Raw genomic sequence first — 21,340 nt, forward strand, 5'->3', positions numbered from 1 at the left:
GGAGACCCAGCATGACCATAGATCAACCTCTTCTCCCTATGTCTGACACAGACCCGGGTATAGGGCCTAATATCTCAACGTGTGTGCAAAGGTGTAGGTGCCATGTATGCATATAACAAAAATATTTCTCGCTATGAATGTAATAGATAGACAGACACACACCAAACACAATAACATTGCAAAGTTTATGCACAAATATGGACAAAGCAAAAGATAAAAGAGAAGAGGAAACATACATAAAGAAGAAGTCACGATAAAGCATTGCACACTAATCAAATGGCTTAACTATCTAACAGTCCCTAGTGGAGTCACCATCTGTCGCAAACAACCCTTTGACGGGAGGGTGAGGCAAAAAGCCAAAGGAGCGCCTTCCAAAAAGGAAAACGCGTGGGAGTCACCACCAACATTTATTCGAGGAAAACGTTAGAAAAAATAAAAAAAAAAGAAGTCTATGAATTTTGAAAATAAGGGTTCGGGAGTTATTTACGCGTGGGGAAGGTATTAGCACCCCATGTGCCTGTCACAAGGGATGGTAGCCTTTAATCAAGTGTGTGTAACATGACTTCAAAATTATGTATTTTCCTTTTTTATATTTTTTATATTTTTTATATTTTTGGGGTCGACAAGGGTGTTGCCCTTGCTCCTATGTATCCTCAGGTGCGATAAGGAATTTAGACCTACGTAGTTCTTTAAGTCTGAAAGTTTGTGTATTAAATTGATTTTATGTTTTTGAAAGATTAATTTTAATTACGAACAAAAACTCGTTTAAGGCGTTGGACCTTGAAATGATATCAAGTGATATTGATAGAAAAAGAAGTTAGTTATTGATGCAGCTCCATTAGAGCTTGTAAGCCTAGGATCTTCTTCATCAATGGATTCCTTTGCTTCTTGGAAGATGAATGGCAGCGGAATGGAGAAAGGGAAAGAGAGAGGAGACGCCACTTCAAGGAGAAGATGAGTCTAGAAGAAGCTCACCACCATAGGAGGCCATGGATAAGAGCTTGGAGGAAGAAGGAGATGAATGAAGGGAGAGGGAGAGAAGAGCACGAAATTTTGTGCTCTAAATGAGCTTTGAAATCTGAAGTTTAATATTCAAATCATCAAAGTTGAAAAAAATGCACACACATGACCTCTATTTATAGCCTAAGTGTCACACAAAATTGGAGGGAAATTCAAATTTCACTTGAATTTGAAATTGAATTTGTGGAGCCAAACTTTGGAGCCAAAATTTCACTAATTATGATTAGTGAATTTTAGTTATGGTTCAGCCCACTAATCCAAGATTAATTCCAAGATTCTCCACTAAGTGTGCTTAGGTGTCATGAGGCATGAAAAGCATGAAGGACATGCACAAAGTGTGACTATATGATGTGGCAATGGGGTGTAGTAAGCAAATGCTCACCTCCCCCTCTAAAATTTAATTGGATTGGGCTTCTACCAATTCAATTAAATTTATTTCCAACCACACACATCAAATATCTACTTAGTGCATGTGAAATTACAAAACTACCCCTAATACAAAAACTAGTCTAGGTGCCCTAAAATACAAGGGCTGAAAAATCCTATATTTCTAGGGTACCCTACCTACATTATGGAGCCCTAAATACAAGGCCCAAAAATAATGAAACCTTAATCTAATATTTACAAAGATAAGCGGGCTCGTACTTAGCCCATGGGCCCGAAATCTACCCTAAGGCTCATAAGAACCCTAGGGCCTTCTCTTGCATCTCTGGCCCAATCTACTTGGAGTTTTTCTATCCAATGCCCTTGCGGAGTAGGATTGCATCATTCCCTCCCCCTTGAAAAGGATTTGACCTCAAATCCTGAGGTTCTTGATACTCTGGGCTCCTTCCCTTAACACTTGTAAAAAGAACAAAAACATATGTATTAGTGGTGTTTAGTATGTTGAAGTAAGGTAAGGTCTGAAAACTCATTTCCTGGGCATCTTCCCATGAAGGAACATGGTTCCTCACCAACTCAATGAGTGGTGCTACAAGTATAGAAAAATATGGGGCAAACCTTTTGTAAAAGTTTGTTAAGTCTTGGAAGCCCCAAATTTTTCTTACACTTGGTGGAGCGGGCCACTCAGGAATGACCTTTATTCTCTTAGGGTTCATGGGAACCCTTTGATCACAATTTAAAAAATTAAGAAAAGTAAAGCAATAGAACATACCTTTTTCTGTATTTTCATGTTGATTATTCCTACCAAAAAGTATGACAAACCTAAGGTGTCCCATATGAGTGCCTAAGTTTGTATTGAAACTAAAAATAAGAACAAACCTACCTAATGAGTCCCTATGTACACAAATCATGAAGATTTTGGGTGCATGAGTAATTTTACAAAAGAGTGTTGCACCACCCAAAGCATTCATCACACCACCTATTTTAGGGATTTGGTGCCTAATAATACCTATTTTGGGCACCAACAAAGCACAAGGATTTAATCTCTTGCGAACCAAACCCTCATCCAACAACTCCTTTACTTGAGGAATAAACTCAAGCCTAAGAGATGTGGCAATGCTAACAAGTGTCTTTTTACAAAGGAGAAAATGTGGAGGTTGTCTAAGAAGGGAAATTTCTTTAATATTTGTCTTTATTTCAAAATGTCTTTCCTTCTTAGCTAACCTCTTGGAGGAGACACTTACCTCCTTACACTCCTCCTTAACCATTAAAGGTTGTCCTTCTTCTTGGGGGTAGATCTCTTCACTAGATTCTTCCCCTTTTGCTTCTTCACTTTTACTAGAGGAAGGTGAAGTAGTAGCCTCATCTTGGCTACTATAAATGTCTTGGCCCCTCATAATCATGGTTTTCTTGGTGGGGCATTGAGAAGTAATGTGTCCTCTTCCAAGACATTTAAAGCACTTCATGGAGCTAGTCTTCTCTTGCATACTAGCCTTAAGGGGTTGCTTTTCTATTGTCTTCCCCTTATCATCTTTGGGCTTAGAAGGTCTCACCCCTAAGATTCCTTGACCTTGGTCTTTCTTTGGATAAGAGTGAGAGCCATAAGATTTTGAAGTAGACTTCCTTTTATGTTGTTGCTCTACCCTTATTTCCCAATCTAAATTGGCCTCTACATTGTCCTTCCCATGGAAGTATGGGAGTTTAATGTTAACCTCTTGAGGCTTTCTTTCATTTTCTCTCCTATGGGAGTGAGGTCTAAGATGTGACCTATGCCTTCCTTCATAATAGTCACGAAGTTCTTCACTTAGGCTCTTGCAAGAGTTATGACTACTATAGGAGACATGTTTTTCTCTTTTCATTTCTTTCATTATTTTTCTTCTTTCTTCCTCTCTTATTTTCTTTCTTTCATCTTGACTTATTTCTTCCACTCTTTTTTTACCTTTTTCTTTTCTCTCTTGTTTTTCTTTCCACAACTTAAGGGATCTCAACTCATCTAATATCTTATACAAGGGGTCCTTAGGAGTAGAACCCTCACCATTAACACTAGATGAAGAATGAAGACTCATGTTGGTTCCTAAGTTATGGTTCTTTCTTGTTGGGGGTTTGAAAACAAAAGGTAAAATAAACTATGGTTGAAACTAGCCAAAATAAACACTAAAAGAGGTGTGAAAGATAAGGTAAAAACTAATTAGTAAAAGGCAAGCTATCTAGGCAGTTTGACAATGGAGGGTAAAGGAAATAAGCTATGAAAATAAGCAAGAAATTAAAGTGCAAGAAATGCAAACTAGGCGGATCCTAAGAGTGTTTGGATGACCTCATTTAAGGTTCCCAACAAAACACTCACTATCCTAAGGGGAAATTGCCTAAAATTATTACACACAAATGGAAGTAGAGTGACCTAGCGGAGGCTCCCAACTTACTTCCAATGAAAGGCCTTTTTGTTACAAAATTTGAAAGCAAAGCAAATTGCCAATTACAAAATTACAAAGAAAAAAGTCCTCAATTGTGGTGGCTATTCTCTCTTTAGTGTTTCACTCAATTTGGAGTGCTTCTTACTCCAATAGCTCTTAAGGTGGTTGGCCCCTTGCTTCTTGACTCAAATTCTTCAAGATATGGCACCAATCCTCCTTTCCAATTCCCTATATGGCAACTCACAAGCTAGGAAACAAAGAGACAAGCAATAACCAAAGACAAAAAAAAAATGAAATGAAAGCTAAACCAATAGAGTTTTAACAAGACAAATTTCCAAGGATTATTCAACAATTAAAGCAATGAAAAGCACAAAAAGCAAGCTAGGACTCAAAGAGAAACCTAGAATGGCTCTAGAGTAGAGTAGAAAAACTCTAAAAAAAAAAGACTCAAGAAACCTCTAGTTTTGGCACTTGTTTTCAAAATAATGTTAAATTGAAATTTCAGAACTAGGATTGGTATAAAATATGCACCAATTATAGAACAAATTTTGAGCCAAAACAACAAGCACACTTTCCTTTCACTTTTCTTTTTTTTCCTGGACACTGATTTTTCTGCCAACTTGTGAGATTTTTATTATTTTTTTCTTTAATACAAATCGCTTGATTCTTTTTTTATAATTTTGGTCCAGATGTCTAGAAAATTCAGTAAAAGTTTCAGCTCAAAAAACGTAGTTACCAATTCCCAGTAATTTATACAAGTTCGTATGTTCAAGCTGCCAGCACCAGCGATTTCAGCCTAGAAATCAAGAGTAGTGTTTATGTTGCTTAAGGCTTGGATAGTTACAATTTGTGTTTGCTTATGCTCAATTATCTTGAATAACACAATTAAAGAGAGCTTAAGACTTATTTTGATTCACAAATCCAGCCACAACTCAGCACCACAACTCAACTTCATCATAGGCATCATGTAGGAATCTTAGAAAGCAAAAAAAAAAGTTCAAGAACAAGACTACTTCTAGGAATTGATTTAGAACATGTTATGAACTAAATAACATGCATGAATTAGACTCAAAATTCAAAAGATAGGCTAAGAATGACAAGAATACATGAACAAATGTATCTAGAATTCAATCAACAAAATAAAATTCAACACAAACTTAGAACATAATGTGACAATTACTATGACTAAACATGACTCTAAGACAACATGGATTAAGTGATTTACACTTAGATTTTTGTGTTTTTTTTTTCTAATCAATATTTTGGAACAAAATTTAGATCTAAAGGTTCAGAACAAGAATATTATGAATGAAAATTGATAGAACCTAAAATCAACACAAAAACAAGATTCAAGAGTAGATCTACAAAATTTGAACCATAGAAATGCAAGAACAAGTGTAGATCTAAGATTTAATCGGTTTATTTTTTTTTTAATCTACTCTAAACAGCACCAAACCACAAGACAATGGAGGATATACATGGAGAATAAGATGAAGAACAAGGAATTAAAGAGAATTCACCGAACAAAAAGATAGAGGAAGCAAAAGAACATCACCTAGATGAAGATGCTCTTGATACCACATGATGCAGCTCCATTAGAGCTTGTAAGCCTAGGATCTTCTTCATCAATGGATTCCTTTGCTTCTTGGAAGATGAATGGCAGAGGAATGGAGAAAGGGAAAGAGAGAGGAGACGCCACTTCAAGGAGAAGATGAGTCTAGAAGAAGCTCACCACCATAGGAGGCCATGGATAAGAGCTTGGAGGAAGAAGGAGATGAATGAAGGGAGAGGGAGAGAAGAGCACGAAATTTTGTGCTCTAAATGAGCTTTGAAATCTGAAGTTTAATATTCAAATCATCAAAGTTGAAAAAAATGCACACACATGACCTCTATTTATAGCCTAAGTGTCACACAAAATTGGAGGGAAATTCAAATTTCACTTGAATTTGAAATTGAATTTGTGGAGCCAAACTTTGGAGCCAAAATTTCACTAATTATGATTAGTGAATTTTAGTTATGGTTCAGCCCACTAATCCAAGATCAATTCCAAGATTCTCCACTAAGTGTGCTTAGGTGTCATGAGGCATGAAAAGCATGAAGGACATGCACAAAGTGTGACTATATGATGTGGCAATGGGGTGTAGTAAGCAAATGCTCACCTCCCCCTCTAAAATTTAATTGGATTGGGCTTCTTCACGATGAAGTTATTTGGTGGCCCAGGCGAGCCAGAGGCTAGACTGGTTTCATGATTTTTGGGCCTTGTATTTAGGGCTCCATAGTGCAGGGAGGGTACCCTAGTAATGTAGGATTTTTCAGCCCTTGTATTTTAGGGCACCAAGACTAGTTTTTGTATTAGGGGTAGCTTTGTAATTTCACATGAATTAAGTGCACTATTGATGTGTGTGTGTTGGGAGAGAAATTTAATTGAATTGGGAGAAGCCCAATCCAAAGTTTAGACCTCATTTGAGAATTACACTTCAAAGTTCAAACCTTATTTGAGGCATAAAAAAAAGAAAAAAAAATACTCGAAAAACCTCTATTTTTGGCACTTATTTTCACACTGCTTTTAAATTGAAATTTCAGAACTTATATTGGTATAAAATAGGCACCAATTATAGAACAAATTTTGAGCCAAAACAACAAGCACACTTCCCTTTTACTTTTTTTTTCCTAGACACTGATTTTCCTGCCAACTTGTGTGATTTTTCTTATTTTTTCCTTTTATCCAAATCACTTGCTTCTATTTTTCGAATTTTTTTCCCGATGTCTAAAAATTTAAGTAAACCTTTTACTCCAAATTCAAAGTATTCAAGCCATGGTGGAGTTAAGAACACAATGTGCCAAAACTGACAGCAACCAAAATTTCAACCTAGAAATCAAGAGTAGTGTTTAGGTTGTTCAAGGCTTGTATAGTTACAATTTGTGTTTGCTTATGCTCAATTGTCTTGAATAACACAATTCAAGAGAGCTTAAGACTTATTTTGATTCACAAATCAAGCCACAACTCAGCACCACGATTCAATTTCTTCATAGGCATCATAAAGGAAACTTAGAAAAGAAAAAAAAAGTTCAACAAGACTACTTCTAGGAATTGATTTAGAACATGTTATGAACTAAATAACATGCATGAATTAGACTCAAAATTAAAATGATAGGCTAAGAATTGCAAGAATACATGAACAGATGTATCTAGAATTCAATCAACAAAATCAAAATTGAACACAAACTTAGAACATAATGTGACGATTATTATGACTAAACATGACTCTAAGACAACATGAATGAAGTGATTTACACTTAGATTTTTGTGTTTTCTTTTCTAATCAATATTGAGCAAGAACATTGAGATCTAAAGTTTCAGCACAAGAATATTATGACTGAAAACACAAAAACATGATTCAAGAGTATATCTATCAAATTTGAACCATAGAAATGCAAGAACAAGTGTAGATCTAAGATTTAATCGGTTTATTTTTTTGAATCTACTCTAAACAGCACCAAACCACAATGCAATGGAGGAGATACATGGAGAATAATATGAAGAACAATGAATTAAAGTGAATTGACCGAACAAAAAGATAGAGGAAGCAAAAGAACATCACCTAGATGAAGATGCTCTTGATACCACATGATGTACCTCCATGTAGAGCTTGTAGGCCTTGGATCTTCTTGAAGATCAATGGAATAATTTGCTTCTTGAAGATCAATGGCAGCAGAATGGACAAGGAGGAAATGTGATTGGAGATGCCACTTCAAGGAGAAGATGAGTCAAGAACAAGCTCACCACCACAGGAAGCCATGGATAAGAGCTTGAAGGTAGGAGAAGATGAGTGGAGGGAAAAGGAGAGAAGGAGCATGAAATTTTATGCCTCAAATGAGGTCTGAACTTTGAAATGTAATTCTCAAATGATCAAAGTTGAAAAAATGCGCACACAAAGCCTCTATTTATAGCCTATGTGTCACACAAAATTGGAGGGAAATCTAAATTTCTATTCAAATTTCACTTGAATTTGAATTTGAATTTGTGAAGCCAAATTTAGAGCCAAAATTTCACTAATTATGATTAGTGAATTTTAGCTATGGTTCAGCCCACTAATTCAAGATCAAGTCCAAGATTCTCCACTTAGTGTGCTTAGGTGTCATGAGGCATGTAAAACATGAAGGACATGCACAAAGTGTGACTACATGATGTGGCAATGGGGTGTTGCAAACAAATGCTCACCTCCCCTTAGGAAGGTCCAAAATTTAATTGGATTGGGATTTTCCTAATTCAATTAAATTTCTCTCCCAACACACACACATCAAATAGTGCACTTAGTGCATGTGAAATTACAAAAACTAGTCTAGGTGCCCTAAAATACAAGGCTGAAAATTCCTACATTACTAGGGTACCCTCCCTACACTATGGAGCCCTAAATACAAGGCCCAAAAATAATGAAACCCAAATCTAATATGTACAAAGATAAGTGTGCTCATACTTAGCCCATGTGATGTAAGCTCCATTTGAGCTTGTAGGCCTAGGATCATCTTCATCAATGGATTCTTTTGCTTCTTGGAAGATGAATGGCAGCGGAATGGAGCAAGGAAGAGAGAGAGGAGACGCCACTTCAAGGAGAAGATGAGTCTAGAAGAAGCTCACCACCATAGGAGGCCATGGATAAGAGCTTGGAGGAAGAAGGAGATGAATGAAGGGAGAGGGAGAGAAGAGCACGAAATTTTGTGCTCTAAATGAGCTCTGAAATCTGAAGTTTAATATTCAAATGATCAAAGTTAAAAAAAAATGCAGACACATGACCTCTATTTATAGCCTAAGTGTCACACAAAATTGGAGGGAAATTTGAATTTCAATTCAAATTTCACTTGAATTTGAAATTGAATTTGTGGAGCCAAACTTTGGAACCAAAATTTTACTAATTATGATTAGTGAATTTTAGTTACGGTTCAGCCCACTAATCCAAGATCAATTCCAAGATTCTCCACTAAGTGTGCTTAGGTGTCATGAGGCATGTAAAGCATGAAGGACATGCACAAAGTGTGACTATATGATGTGGCAATGGGGTGTAGTAAGGAAATGCTCACCTCCCCGTCTAAAATTTAATTGGGTTGGGCTTCTACCAATTCAATTAAATTTATTTCCAACCACACACATCAAATATTCACTTAGTGCATGTGAAATTACAAAACTACCCGTAATACAAAAACTAGTCTCGGTGCCCTAAAATACAATGGCTGAAAAATCCTATATTTCTAGGGTACCTTACCTACAATATAGAGCCCTAAATACAAGGACCAAATATAAGACATCCTAGTCTAATATGTACAAAGATAAGTGGGCTCATACTTAGCCCATGGGCCCGAAATCTACCCTAAGGCTCATGAGAACCCTAGGGCCTTCTCTTGCATCTTTGGCCCAATCTTCTTGGAGTCTTCTATCCAATGCCCTTGGAGGGTAGGATTGCATCACCATGGGCCCAAAATCTATCCTAAGGCTCATGAGAATCCCAGGGCCTTCTTTAGCAGCTCTAGGCTAATCCTCTTGGAGTCTTCAATCCAATACCCTTGGGGGGTAGGATTGCATCACACCGGAATAGCATAAAGTAACATAATATATTCAGAACATCATGCAATTGAAATAAAAACTCATGCCCCACATGTCACCATCATGTACGACCCACCTCGTGGCTACGATATGACCACTCTAAATTGTGTAAATTTCAATTTTTAAATGAAAACTCCGTTAATTTGCTTATGAAAAATGAAAGTAAATTTTTTGCGATATGCATTCACTAAACAACACTCAATTACTTAAATGAATATATATATATATATATATATATATATATATATATATATATATATATATATATATATTAACTCAGTACACATCCTTCACATAATGGAAAGTAAATTAGTTCATACATATAATTAAATCTGTAATTTACATCCTCAATTCAAAAAGAATTATAAAACCAACTATGGAGGAGTTGATTAACAAAATACAACTCTCTCCCAAAATAATCTCAACGTCATCACGTCGGCTTGGCGGCTCTTCAAAAGAATGTTACTTCATGTACTCTACTATTGTCCATCTGCTCCCATTAACAATGGTTCGCGATCATCTCAAGTACCAACCACACGGTACAAAAATTGCAAGGTGACTTTATTATAAAAGAAATTAACACAAAAATCAAATGATCATGATTAGTAAGAAAACATTAAGCAATACCATAATCATACACAAATATCCATTAATCCAACATACACTCAACAAGTAGTCATCAACCTTCCATAATTCCAATCAATCATGCTCAATATGATGCATGCACCTGACCTCAACTCTAAAATGCAATGCGGTACCATTCATCAGGAAATAGTGCGTGTCCACATGACACTCTCATTTAGGAAAACTAGGCAGCAAGTGTCGAGGTCACCCTGTCGTGCACAGGAAACTCCCTCCCCCCATGGTGATCAGCCTCTCAAGGGAGTTCCAAACCGAGTGACATGCCCCCAAGTACAAGTATTCCCCTCATAAGAAACTACAAGTACTTACTGACAAAGTTTATACTATTTCCATGCAATATGAAGTATTAAACATGGGCACCATCAATGCACTGATCGCGGATAATTAAAGATTCTAAGCCATCCCCCTCTAGAGATGCTTAAAACTCTTTAACCACTCTATTTCCCCCACCAGTGATATCCATCATGGTCACTGCACCCCCATGTACATACACAACATACATCATCACAATGACATTTTCAACATCAACATCTCATCTCAATGTCATTCTCAACATCAATATTCTCTCGTCTCAATGTCATTCTCAACATCAACATCATCTCGTGTCATGACATTATCAACAATAACAATATCATCTCATATCAGCACAATCATCAATAACGGCATCACCTCATGTCACATTATCATCAATAACAACATCATTCTCATATCAATATTATCACCAATAACAACATCATTCTTTGTCGATATTATCACCAATAAGAACATAATCTCATATCAACGTTATCATCGATAACAACATCATCAGTAATCACATCCCACAAATACATACATAAAAATTTCATGCCCGAGATTCACACTTCCCAAGTCTTCAAATAACATAAGTCTAATACAACAACAATCCATAATATCTTGAGACTAATATTTTAAGGAAAAATTATAAATTAAAGAGGAGAACTATGGTTTACAAAACAAACTTGCGTGCCCATTTAAAATTTAGTAAAGGATTAAATAGAAGAACAAATATGAAATTTTGGGCAAACTCTCCTCTGTAATTAAGACTTTTCCCAAAAATTCCAATTGTTACAACAACAACATCATTCACAATTTCATTCTTCAATAACAAACATACCACATCCCATTAGTTGAAAACAATTTTTCTTGAAAACTAGAATGCAACAGGGACATGCGAACATCTCCATAGTTAGGTTCCCTGACCCCAACTATGGTATCAAAAGCCATAAATTATAATTAACTCCCCTCACCTATCATGAGCTCTCTGTTAGTTCCTCTTTGCATCGCTCAAAGATATCTCTTGTTCACTTTCGTGAGTCCAAACACAATGTTCTATATACCAAATTGAAGGAAATTTAGTATAGATTTCAAAAACAAGGTTCATAACAACATTCGGGGTCAATTGCCCCTATCAAAAACATAAAGGGCTAAGGGATGTTTCAGATTCTACTAAAAGGAGACGTCATTTTGAAATTCCGATAACGCCAACGTGACCGGGGTTCAGCGAAGGTCACGAAACTAACATCAATTTTATAAAAAGATAACTTTTACAACATCTCAGTTTCAAGGGTTTTTCAAAGGAAGTGTAAAAACACCCTATTACAGTACCCAAAACATAAGAAACACAAAGAGAAACTCAACCTAACTAGGAGAAAGGCTTAGAATCAAGATTACCTCGAAGAAGCTACGAAAGAAAGGATTGAGGTATTGTTCTCCACCGAATCCTTAAGGTGGATTCTGCTCCAATTAAAATGTCCCTCTTAGTGTGGTGGTTCGGCGGCAAGCAACGGCAACTAGTGGTGGCAACCTATGGTCGTGGGTGGTGGAGGAGGATGTCTTAGGGTTTGGGTGGGCGTTTGGAGAGAAAGAGAGTGAAAAATCACATTTTTCACGCTGAAGAACGTATTTATAATCTGCAGTTCTCACTTAGAGAGCTCGTTGTTCAGTTGCAGAAAGTGCACCGGATCGCGCAAGTAGTATAAAATGGTAAGAACCGAGTATCGAACTCTCGGGGAACTTGTGTTACTTGGTAAAGCCATATTCAGTGAATAGGTGTCTAGTGTCAAAAGGAATGTGTTGACTATGAATAGGTATGTAGACTAACTATTAAAAGGAAAATCACGTGAGTAATGATGCATAAAGACAAGTAGATAACACGTTGGTCTTCGTAATAGGTGCCTGATGTTAAAAAGATATTCTCTACTTAACAATTCTCATGTGTTCTATGGTGTCTCCTGAAATGCTAAACCTCAATTCCTCATGATAGTCTGGCCTAATCCTGATCAGGCATCATCCTCAGATTCCTCTTGTTGGACTAAACTCGACCAGAACTTCATTAAGACAAACATACAAACAACTAGGTTACCGTACCCCGATCCCTCATGATAATATGATAAACTAGCCCCGTCCTATCAGGTTCTAAGAATCAGACCAGTTTCCACTATTGAATGATCCTAACAACACATGCATTTTCATGATCAAGGCGAAAGCATGGTAGAATGAAGTTCTGATAGCCCAGTGAACACACAAAACATGATTAAATAGATATACAGGTATTTAGATTAAGTACCTACAAGGAAGAACCAACACAAGATTTAGCTCACCATAACTGGGATGCTTCCTTTACAATAAAGAGAAGAGAAAAGTGAAGGATTGAAGAAATACAAGCGGTGAGGATGTCTCCTTCACCTTAAGAACCTCACAATCACTCACAGACTCATCTCATGGTCTCAGGATGACTTCCTCTTCAAGCTCGGTTCTCTAAAGGTCTTCGCACAGCAAAATCTCAAAACTCTTTAGAACTTGGACCTTTCTCTCTCTATAAATCTCTAGGCATGCAAAAGCTTCAAGAAAAGGCCAAACTCTCCCTCTAAAATTTGATTTCAAGCTTAAATAGGTGGCTTTGTTTGTGCTTGCGTGCTTAGTGCAACTCTGAACCGCTTAGTGCACATTAGTGAATTTTGGCTTAGCGCGTGCTTTTCTCGCTCTGTGGATAGATTGAAGTGATGTGCTTAGCAGGATGACCCTTCGCTCAACGAACATGCACATCTCATCTTTCTTCCAGATTCTTCCTCGCTAAGCCAGAAGATTGGCTTAGCAAGAGGATGAAAATCAGCACTTCACAAGCTTGCCTAATTAACCTGAAATGGAGAGGAAATGATTATTAAACACATAAAATGGAAGTACTAAGTATTTATTACCTATCTTTAACAAAAATTAATTACAATACTACAAAATAACCATAAATTGGAGGAGTTTTGATACAATTTACATAAGTTTTATACACAAAAGTTAGTTGTATTCATCGACTAACACTCGTCCCCTTAAGCGGGAGTCCACTTTTGGCGCTAAGCGCGACAATTCGCGCTCAACGCAATTCCCTCTCGGGTTGGAATTACGCTTAGTGGGCTTCATGAACTACGCGAGAGGTCAAAAGTTGTTATTTTGAAAATCTCAACAGTCAAAACGTGGGGCATGTGTTAGGAACCTATAGTCCAAATTTGGAGACGATCCAACGATTAACAAATCACGGATCGCGGTATTACCAGAATAAGTTTAGGTAAAATTTTGAAATCTCATAATTTCAACTTAGGTCAATAAAACTCCACATAATTCAACATCCACATCGATCAAATCACGCATGACTAATTCACACCATGCCTCAACTCATTCAAGTCAAATCATATAATCAAATAACACAATAAATATAATTATACATCGACCTAACCATCTGCTCCCATGAACACAAGGTTCAAAGTCATCCACCTAACCATCTGCTCCCATGAACACAAGGTTCAAGATCATCACAGGATCCAAATACAAATAACTCATAGAGAGTGAGTTATCACATTCCTAAATAGGTAGAGATAAACAAAATCACATATATCTAATATAAGTATAACAAACTCAACTTAGCATAATTTGCATCATCTTACCACTCATTGTGTAACATCATTTGTCCCAAGGATTTAATCACACAATCACATTCCACACCGTCACATTAATCGTGTGTTCAAAACAACACATCTCAGGTGCACACAATGTCTCACACTTACATAATTCATTACCCATTAGCATATAACGAGCCAAAATAGTCATTACATAGGTGTTATGCAATAGATACACTAAGACTCAATCCTATATGCAATATGGTACCATGTTAGTGAAAAACCTCTTCAGGCGCCTAGGAGTACATGACAAGACAAACCACACACTGGTAAGTCAAGTCACTCTCACTAGGTAAAATCATAGGGAGACCAGTCAAGGTCACTCTGTTTTGCGAGAATGCTCTAACCATATGGGATCAGCATAGGCTTGAAGGAACATTCAAACCGAGTGTATTTACCCCCAATGATGCAATCCTACCCCCAAGGGCATTGGATAGAAGACTCCAAGAAGATTTGGCCAAAGATGCAAGAGAAGGCCCTAGAGTTCTCATGAGCCTTACGATAGATTTCAGGCCCATGGGCTAAGTACGAGCCCACTTATCTTTGTACATATTAGATTAAGATTTCATTATTTTTGGGCCTTGTATTTAGGGCTCTATAATGTAGGTAGGGTACCCTAGAAATGTAAGATTTTTCAGCCCTTGTATTTTAGGGCACCTAGACTAGTTTTTGTATTAGGGGTAGTTTTGTAATTTGACATGCATTAAGTGAATATTTGATGTGTGTGTTGGGAAATAAATTTAATTGAATTGGGAGAAGCCGAATCCAATTATATTTAAGAGGGGGAGGTGAGAATTTGCTTGCTACACCCCATTGCCACATCATATAGTTACACTTTGTGGATGTCCTTCATGCTTTACATGCCTCATGACACCTAAGCACACTTAGTGGAGAATCTTGGACTTGATCTTGGATTAGTGGGCTGAACCATAGCTAAAATTAACTAATCATAATTAGAGAAATTTTGGCTCCATAAATTCAATTTCAAAGTCAAGTGAAATTTGAATAGAAATTCAAATTTCCCTCCAATTTTGTGTGACACTTAGGCTATAAATAGAGGTCATGTGTGTGCATTTTTCAACTTTGATCATTTGAGAATTACACTTCAAAGTTCAGACCTCACTTGAGACACAAAATTTCATGCTTTTTCTCCCCCGCCCCCTCCACTCATTTTCTCCTACCTTCAAGCTCTTATCCATGGCTTCCTATGGTGGTGAGCTTCTTCTTGACTCATCTTCTCCTTGAAATGGCGTCTCCAATCATCTTTCTTCCTTCTCCATTCCGCAGCCATTGATATTAAAGAAACAAAAGACTCCAAAGATGAATAAGATCCAAGGCCTACAAGTTCATATGAAGCTACATCATGTGGTATCAAGAGCATCTTCATCTAGGCGATGTTGTTTTGCTTCCTCTATCTTTTTGTTCGGTCAATTCACTTTAATTCATTGTTCTTCATCTTATTCTCCATGTATATCCTCCATTGTCTTGTGGTTTGGTGCTGTTTAGAGTAGATTCAAAAAAATAAACTGATTAAATCTTAGATCTACACTTGTTCTTGCATTTCAATGGTTCAAATTTTATAGATCTACTCTTGAATCATGTTTTTGTGGTGATTTTAGGTTCTATCATTTCTTAGTCTTAATCTTCTTGTGCTGAACCTTTAGATCTAAATTTTCTTCCAATATATTTGTCGCAACCTACCCTTTGGCGGGAGGGCGACGCGAGACTCATGGGTGCATCTTCCAAGGGAGGAAAACGCGCAGAGTCACCACCAACGTTTATTTGAAGAAAATGTTAGAAAAACCAAAGAACGGGTCTACAAACTTTAAGAGCAAAAGGTTTAGGAGTTGTTTTTATGCACGGGGAAGGTATTAGCACCCCACGCATCCATCATAAGGGACGACAACCTTTTAATCAAATGTGCAAAATCATGACTTTTATTTTATTTTATTTTTCCTTTTTTACATTTTTTATCTTTTGGGGTCAACAAAAGCGAGGCTTTTGCTCCTACATATCCTCAATTGCGATGAGGAACTCAGACCTACATAGTTCTTTAGAAAGCAAGAAAGTTATGCGAGGTGTTGATTTTAGACTTTTAAACGATTCGTTTTCAACGATAAAAGTAAAACGGGATTGTTAAGGCATTGGACCTTGAAACGGTTTCAAATGACCTTTTTGCTAGAAAATGCTTGATTTGTGAGTTGATTTTATCCTTAGTTTCACTTGGTCATTTCTCAACTCATTAATGAGGACTTTCAAAGTAAAATGTCTGGTTGACACTTATTTTATTATTTTTTGATTTAACCAAGGTTATGACATGAGTGATAGGTTGAATTTTATTTAAACATTAATTAAGTGAGGTTACGGCTTAAACGATCGGTCGGAACTTGCTTTAAATGATGAAAAAGAATACCAAAAGTAGAAGAATGAAGACGAAAACATACAAAGCAAGAATGGACCCCTAAGGGTGCATAGAATGAATTCAAAGCTTCAAAATCAAAAACTAACTGGTTGAAGATCGACGAATGAAGAACGGTGAAGAACGTCCACAAAATTGATCATGGAAACTTTATGGAAGCGCCTCAGCTTCGATTTTTCCCTTCTTTCTTCTTCTCCTCACTAATTTTAAGTGAAAATTGAATATCCAAAGTGTTGAACCCCTTCCCCTCAGCCCCAAACGCCATTTTATAGAAAAACTGAGGGAGGTGGTTGCCGCCTAGCTCTCCCAGGAAAGCTCAGCTTGCCCAGGCGATCTAGGTAGCTTCCACCTAAAGCAACCTCCCTCCAGAATATTCCAGATGGGCCCAGGGCTAGGTACACCCCCCTAGATGGTTGCCGCCTAGTCTCGGTCAATAGACATTAAGTCTTCGATGAAAAGGTGCAGACGACCACATTGGTCTCTGTGTGTCAACGGGCTCGCTTGCCTCTGGTTGACGAAAGAAGAGACTAAAGTAGTCTTGGTCGATAGACATCGAGTCTTCGAGAAAGGGTGAAGACGACCATGTTGGTCGCTGCGTGTCATCGGACTTGATTGTCTCTGGATGACAAAAAGGAGAGACTAAAGTAGTCTCGGTTGATAGACATCGAGTCTTCGACGAAAAGGTGCAAACAACCACATTGGTCTCCGCGTGTCAATGGGCTCGCTTGCCCCTGGTTGATGAAAGGAGAGGCTAAAGTAGTCTCAGTGTCCCTTCACTCCGAACATGCTTTAGCAAAGAAACAAACTTCCAACCGGTTAGAGCCACATACATTTTGAAGAAAAACAATGTGTCCACTTGGGAAGGAAAGCATGCTGATAGAATTTTCTCATAACCGTAAATGAGATTTAGGATATTAGCATTTCATTTCTAAATGAGCATTTAGAAGAAACACTGGGTCCAACAAAAATAGAAGAAAATCACTTCAAAGTGTATAAATCTCACATGGACAAGTGTTTCATCCTAATTCCGAACCATAGATATGTCATGACTTGACTTTGCAAATCATTTCCTATCAAATCAAAGATAACATGCGCAATCATGGATCAATAAGACTTGTTCGGGAAACTATCTTTGGTGGGAAACTTGGCTCTGGGTATTTCGGCCTTTTCCTTTTCTGTTTTTGTTTAGCGCGGGGCGAAAGAGTCACTGGCACAAAAGATTTGGTAATAAAGAAGGGGACCACTTCATGTGTCGCAAGCCACAGTTTCCTTTCTTTTCTTTCTTGCTTGTGACAATTTTGTATGTTTATTCAGACATTGTTGGGTCCAAAGACCTTTCTGTATATTTCTTTAGTGCTCTTTTGATCTTGATCGGGAATTTTCTTTTTCTTTTGCTTTCTTCTGATCTTTGACCGGGAACTTTCTTTTCCTTTTGCTTTCTTCCGACCTTTGGCTGAGAACTTTCTTTTTATTTTGCTTTTGAAGCACATTTGCAGCTTAATAGTGAATGGATCTTCTTTCTTGGGAGGTCCTTTTGTTCCTTCTTTCGAGGGTAAAGGGAAAAATTCCTATCCTAGGTCAAGGTTTATGGCCGATGAGTTGAGGTTTTGGCTCAAAAGGCTTGTAGAAGGCCAGACATGAGGTATGTCAAGGATATTCATTCGGCAAGCGGTTCAGGGATAAGGGAATGCCCCACGTTATTTCCAAGATACACATGCAACAATGAAGATTTAGAAATTTATGCAAAATTGATCATGCATGCACCCATGTGGACACTCAAACATCAAGTTTGTGGTCATGTGACACTAAGATGCCCTTTTATCAATTTATGTATTCACCCGAGTCCGTTTAGGCATTCGGAAAAACTTCCACAGCTTTCACCCTTCAGGTGTACACACATTTTTTCAAAAATCCGCTTGTGTTCTGATTGGTGAAAATTTTCCAAAGAAAAATTGGCAATTATTTCTTTTCAAAAGCGTGTTTGCCTTTCTCTTTTTTTTTTGGTTATTTGATTAATTATTGTTTTTCTTTGTAAAGGATTAGAAACAGTTTGTAAATCGGGCACAGTTAGTATCCGAAATTACATTTTATTGAAAAAGAGGCGTGCGACTGAAAGTACACGAGACCTGCGTTTTTGGCGTTTCAGACAAACCATCGCCATGTAAATACGACAACATGCTAGATGTGGTAAAAAATTACTCACAATGAGCGACTGATAACCAAAGGCGATAACGACATGTTCAGTTTAATCATAATCGACATAATAACTGGTAGCAAATAATGCCAAATCATGCGGAAATAACAATAAACAACACCAACAATGTCACATCCAATGGAAACCACAAAATAAACAAAAGCAATAAAGTCAAATCCTACGAAAATAACAAAATAAACAACAGCAATAGCATCACATCGCACGGAAACCATGAAATAAACAAAACCAATAATGTCAAATCCCACGAAAATAACAAAATAAATCAAAAGCAATAATGTCCAAAGGAAGATGAATCAGAAGTTTGGTGATTCGGTCGTCCTTGTCCTTCTTAGAGGAGGAAATCCAACATGTCTGCCATGTCCTGATCGTCCTGGGCTTCATCCCCACCACCAGAGGTCCCCGTGGGCCCTGCCTCAAACTGCTCGGGAGTGGGCCAAGGGAAAGGACTGGGGTCCTGACTTTGCTAGTGCAAGTTGTAATGATAAAATGTCTCATTCAGCCGCCACTGCCCTCTATGATTAGCCGCCTGCTGTCTAATCACGTGATGCATATACTTGTCCATCTAGAGCTCTATCCTATCCAGGAAATCAGAGAGGGACCTCAGAGATGGTGCCTCCTCTCGTGGCGGCGGTGCGCATCTACTGCTGGCTACTGATCCTCCTCGGGCTCCTGTGGTGCTTGGCCCTGCGCCTGCCTAGGGATGCAGTACTTCTCGATGAAGGCTCTGGTAATGGGAGGCTGAATGACCTTGCTGGTGGCGACGGGCACTCCGTAGAACTGGCAGAGGCCCGCGATCAGAGCTGGGAATCCCAGGATCCTGTTGGACCTCTCCGAGTCCATAGGGTGTCTCGTAGGCACCGTCCCTGCAAACTGATAAATGGTATCAGAAATCAGCTGAGCCACGTGAACACTCACCTGTGTCAGGATGGCATACACCAATTGATACTTCAGCAGAGGGAGGTCAGAGTTGTGGTCACTAGGCAAGATGTTGCTGAGCAGCAATGTCATCCATATCTGGGTAAGGGTGGTCATGCTGGTGCGCATGATCCACACCTGTCTCCCTACTGCGGTCTGAGCGAAATCCTTCACCGGTGTGCATAATAGCTGAGCGATGGCCTCTTCATCAAAACTAGAGACCTGATTCCTCCTCTAGCTGAATTCGCACTACTGACCTTCTTCCAAGATCAGCAGGTGGCCCAAGAACTGACTGAGGGCGTCTGTGTCAAAGGGATCCACTGGCCCCTCACCCAGGAACGCATATACCGAGCTCCCTCCTCGGTAGGCCAGGCATTGGCATAAAACTCCATGACTATCTCCGGGTCGAATTTAACCATGGGTGTCACGAGTGGCGCCCAACGCCTGCAGCCTATCTCCTCCTGAAAATCAGGGAACTCATCGTCCCTCAACTGGACCTGCCTCTCTCTGAGGAATGGCCATCCCTTCATGGTCTCAAAGCGTTGCTGATGTTCGGTGCTCCGGAATCGATGTCTGTCGAAGTATGTGTCATCCTATGGGGCAGCGCTGGAGCCTTCTTTGGCGGTGTCCTTCCTGGACCTCTTTGATGGAAACTTTCTTGGGGCCATCTCCTGCGAAACACATTCGTAAAGTTAGTGCACCAAAAATAGAAAAGTCAAGCAAAAATGGCATACAACTTCCTCCAACAAACACAAATATCAATGTAAACTTAGAGCAAACTCATACACAAATTTCCTTATGAAGTACATTTATGAACATACAAGTGTGCAAAACATTCTACTACCTAAAAATTACAATCATGCACATTCAAGTATTTGTGCTACCAAAAATTGCATACTATGTATTCAAGTATTTTTGCTACCTAAATTGCATACACATATGTCCAAGGTATTTTTGCTACCTAAAATGCATACATGCATATTCAAGCATTTTTGGCCACCTATACATATAATTTTTTGTGAGGTATTTTGGCTACCTAAACTATAAGGTATTTTGTTACCTAAATTAATAAGGCATTTTGTTAACTAAATTAATAGCGCACTTTGTTACCTAAACTATAAGGTATTTTGTTACCTAAATTAATAAGGCATTTTGCTAACTAAATTAATAGGGCACTTTGTTACCTAAATTAATAAGGCATTTTGTTACCTAAATTAATAAGGTATTTTTGCTACCTAAATTAATAAGGCATCTAGCTACCTAAATTGATGAGGTATTTTTGCCACCCAATGCAACATACATACATTTTATGAGGCATTTTTGCTACCAAAAATTACATGTACACACATCCAAGTATTTTGCTACCTAAATTACATATATACATATTCAAAGGTGCAAATCAATAAAGGTATTTTTGCTACCTATGTGAATAAATTAACAAAAGGTATTTTTGCTACCTAAATTAATAAGGAAACTAACAAAGGCATTTTTGCTACCTAAATTAATAAGGAAATTAACAAAGGTATTTTTGCTACCTACTTGTCATACCCTAATTTCGTCCGGGGACCTTTGCTTGACGACATGCGACCTTTCTTTGGTCCTTGTGAGGTGCTTGGCACCCATCATTAGGCAATTTGTGAAATTCCAGGACATGCCGGAAAACCAAAAAAATATTGATGCACAATCCGTAAGTTTCTGTGACACACCGGAAATCAAATGGAAGCATCGTTGCATAATTAAGTGAGGTTCCGTAACATTCCGTGAGTCAAAAAGGGG

Source organism: Glycine max, chromosome 8 (assembly GCF_000004515.6).
Source record: "Glycine max cultivar Williams 82 chromosome 8, Glycine_max_v4.0, whole genome shotgun sequence".
Lineage (NCBI taxonomy): Eukaryota > Viridiplantae > Streptophyta > Magnoliopsida > Fabales > Fabaceae > Glycine > Glycine max.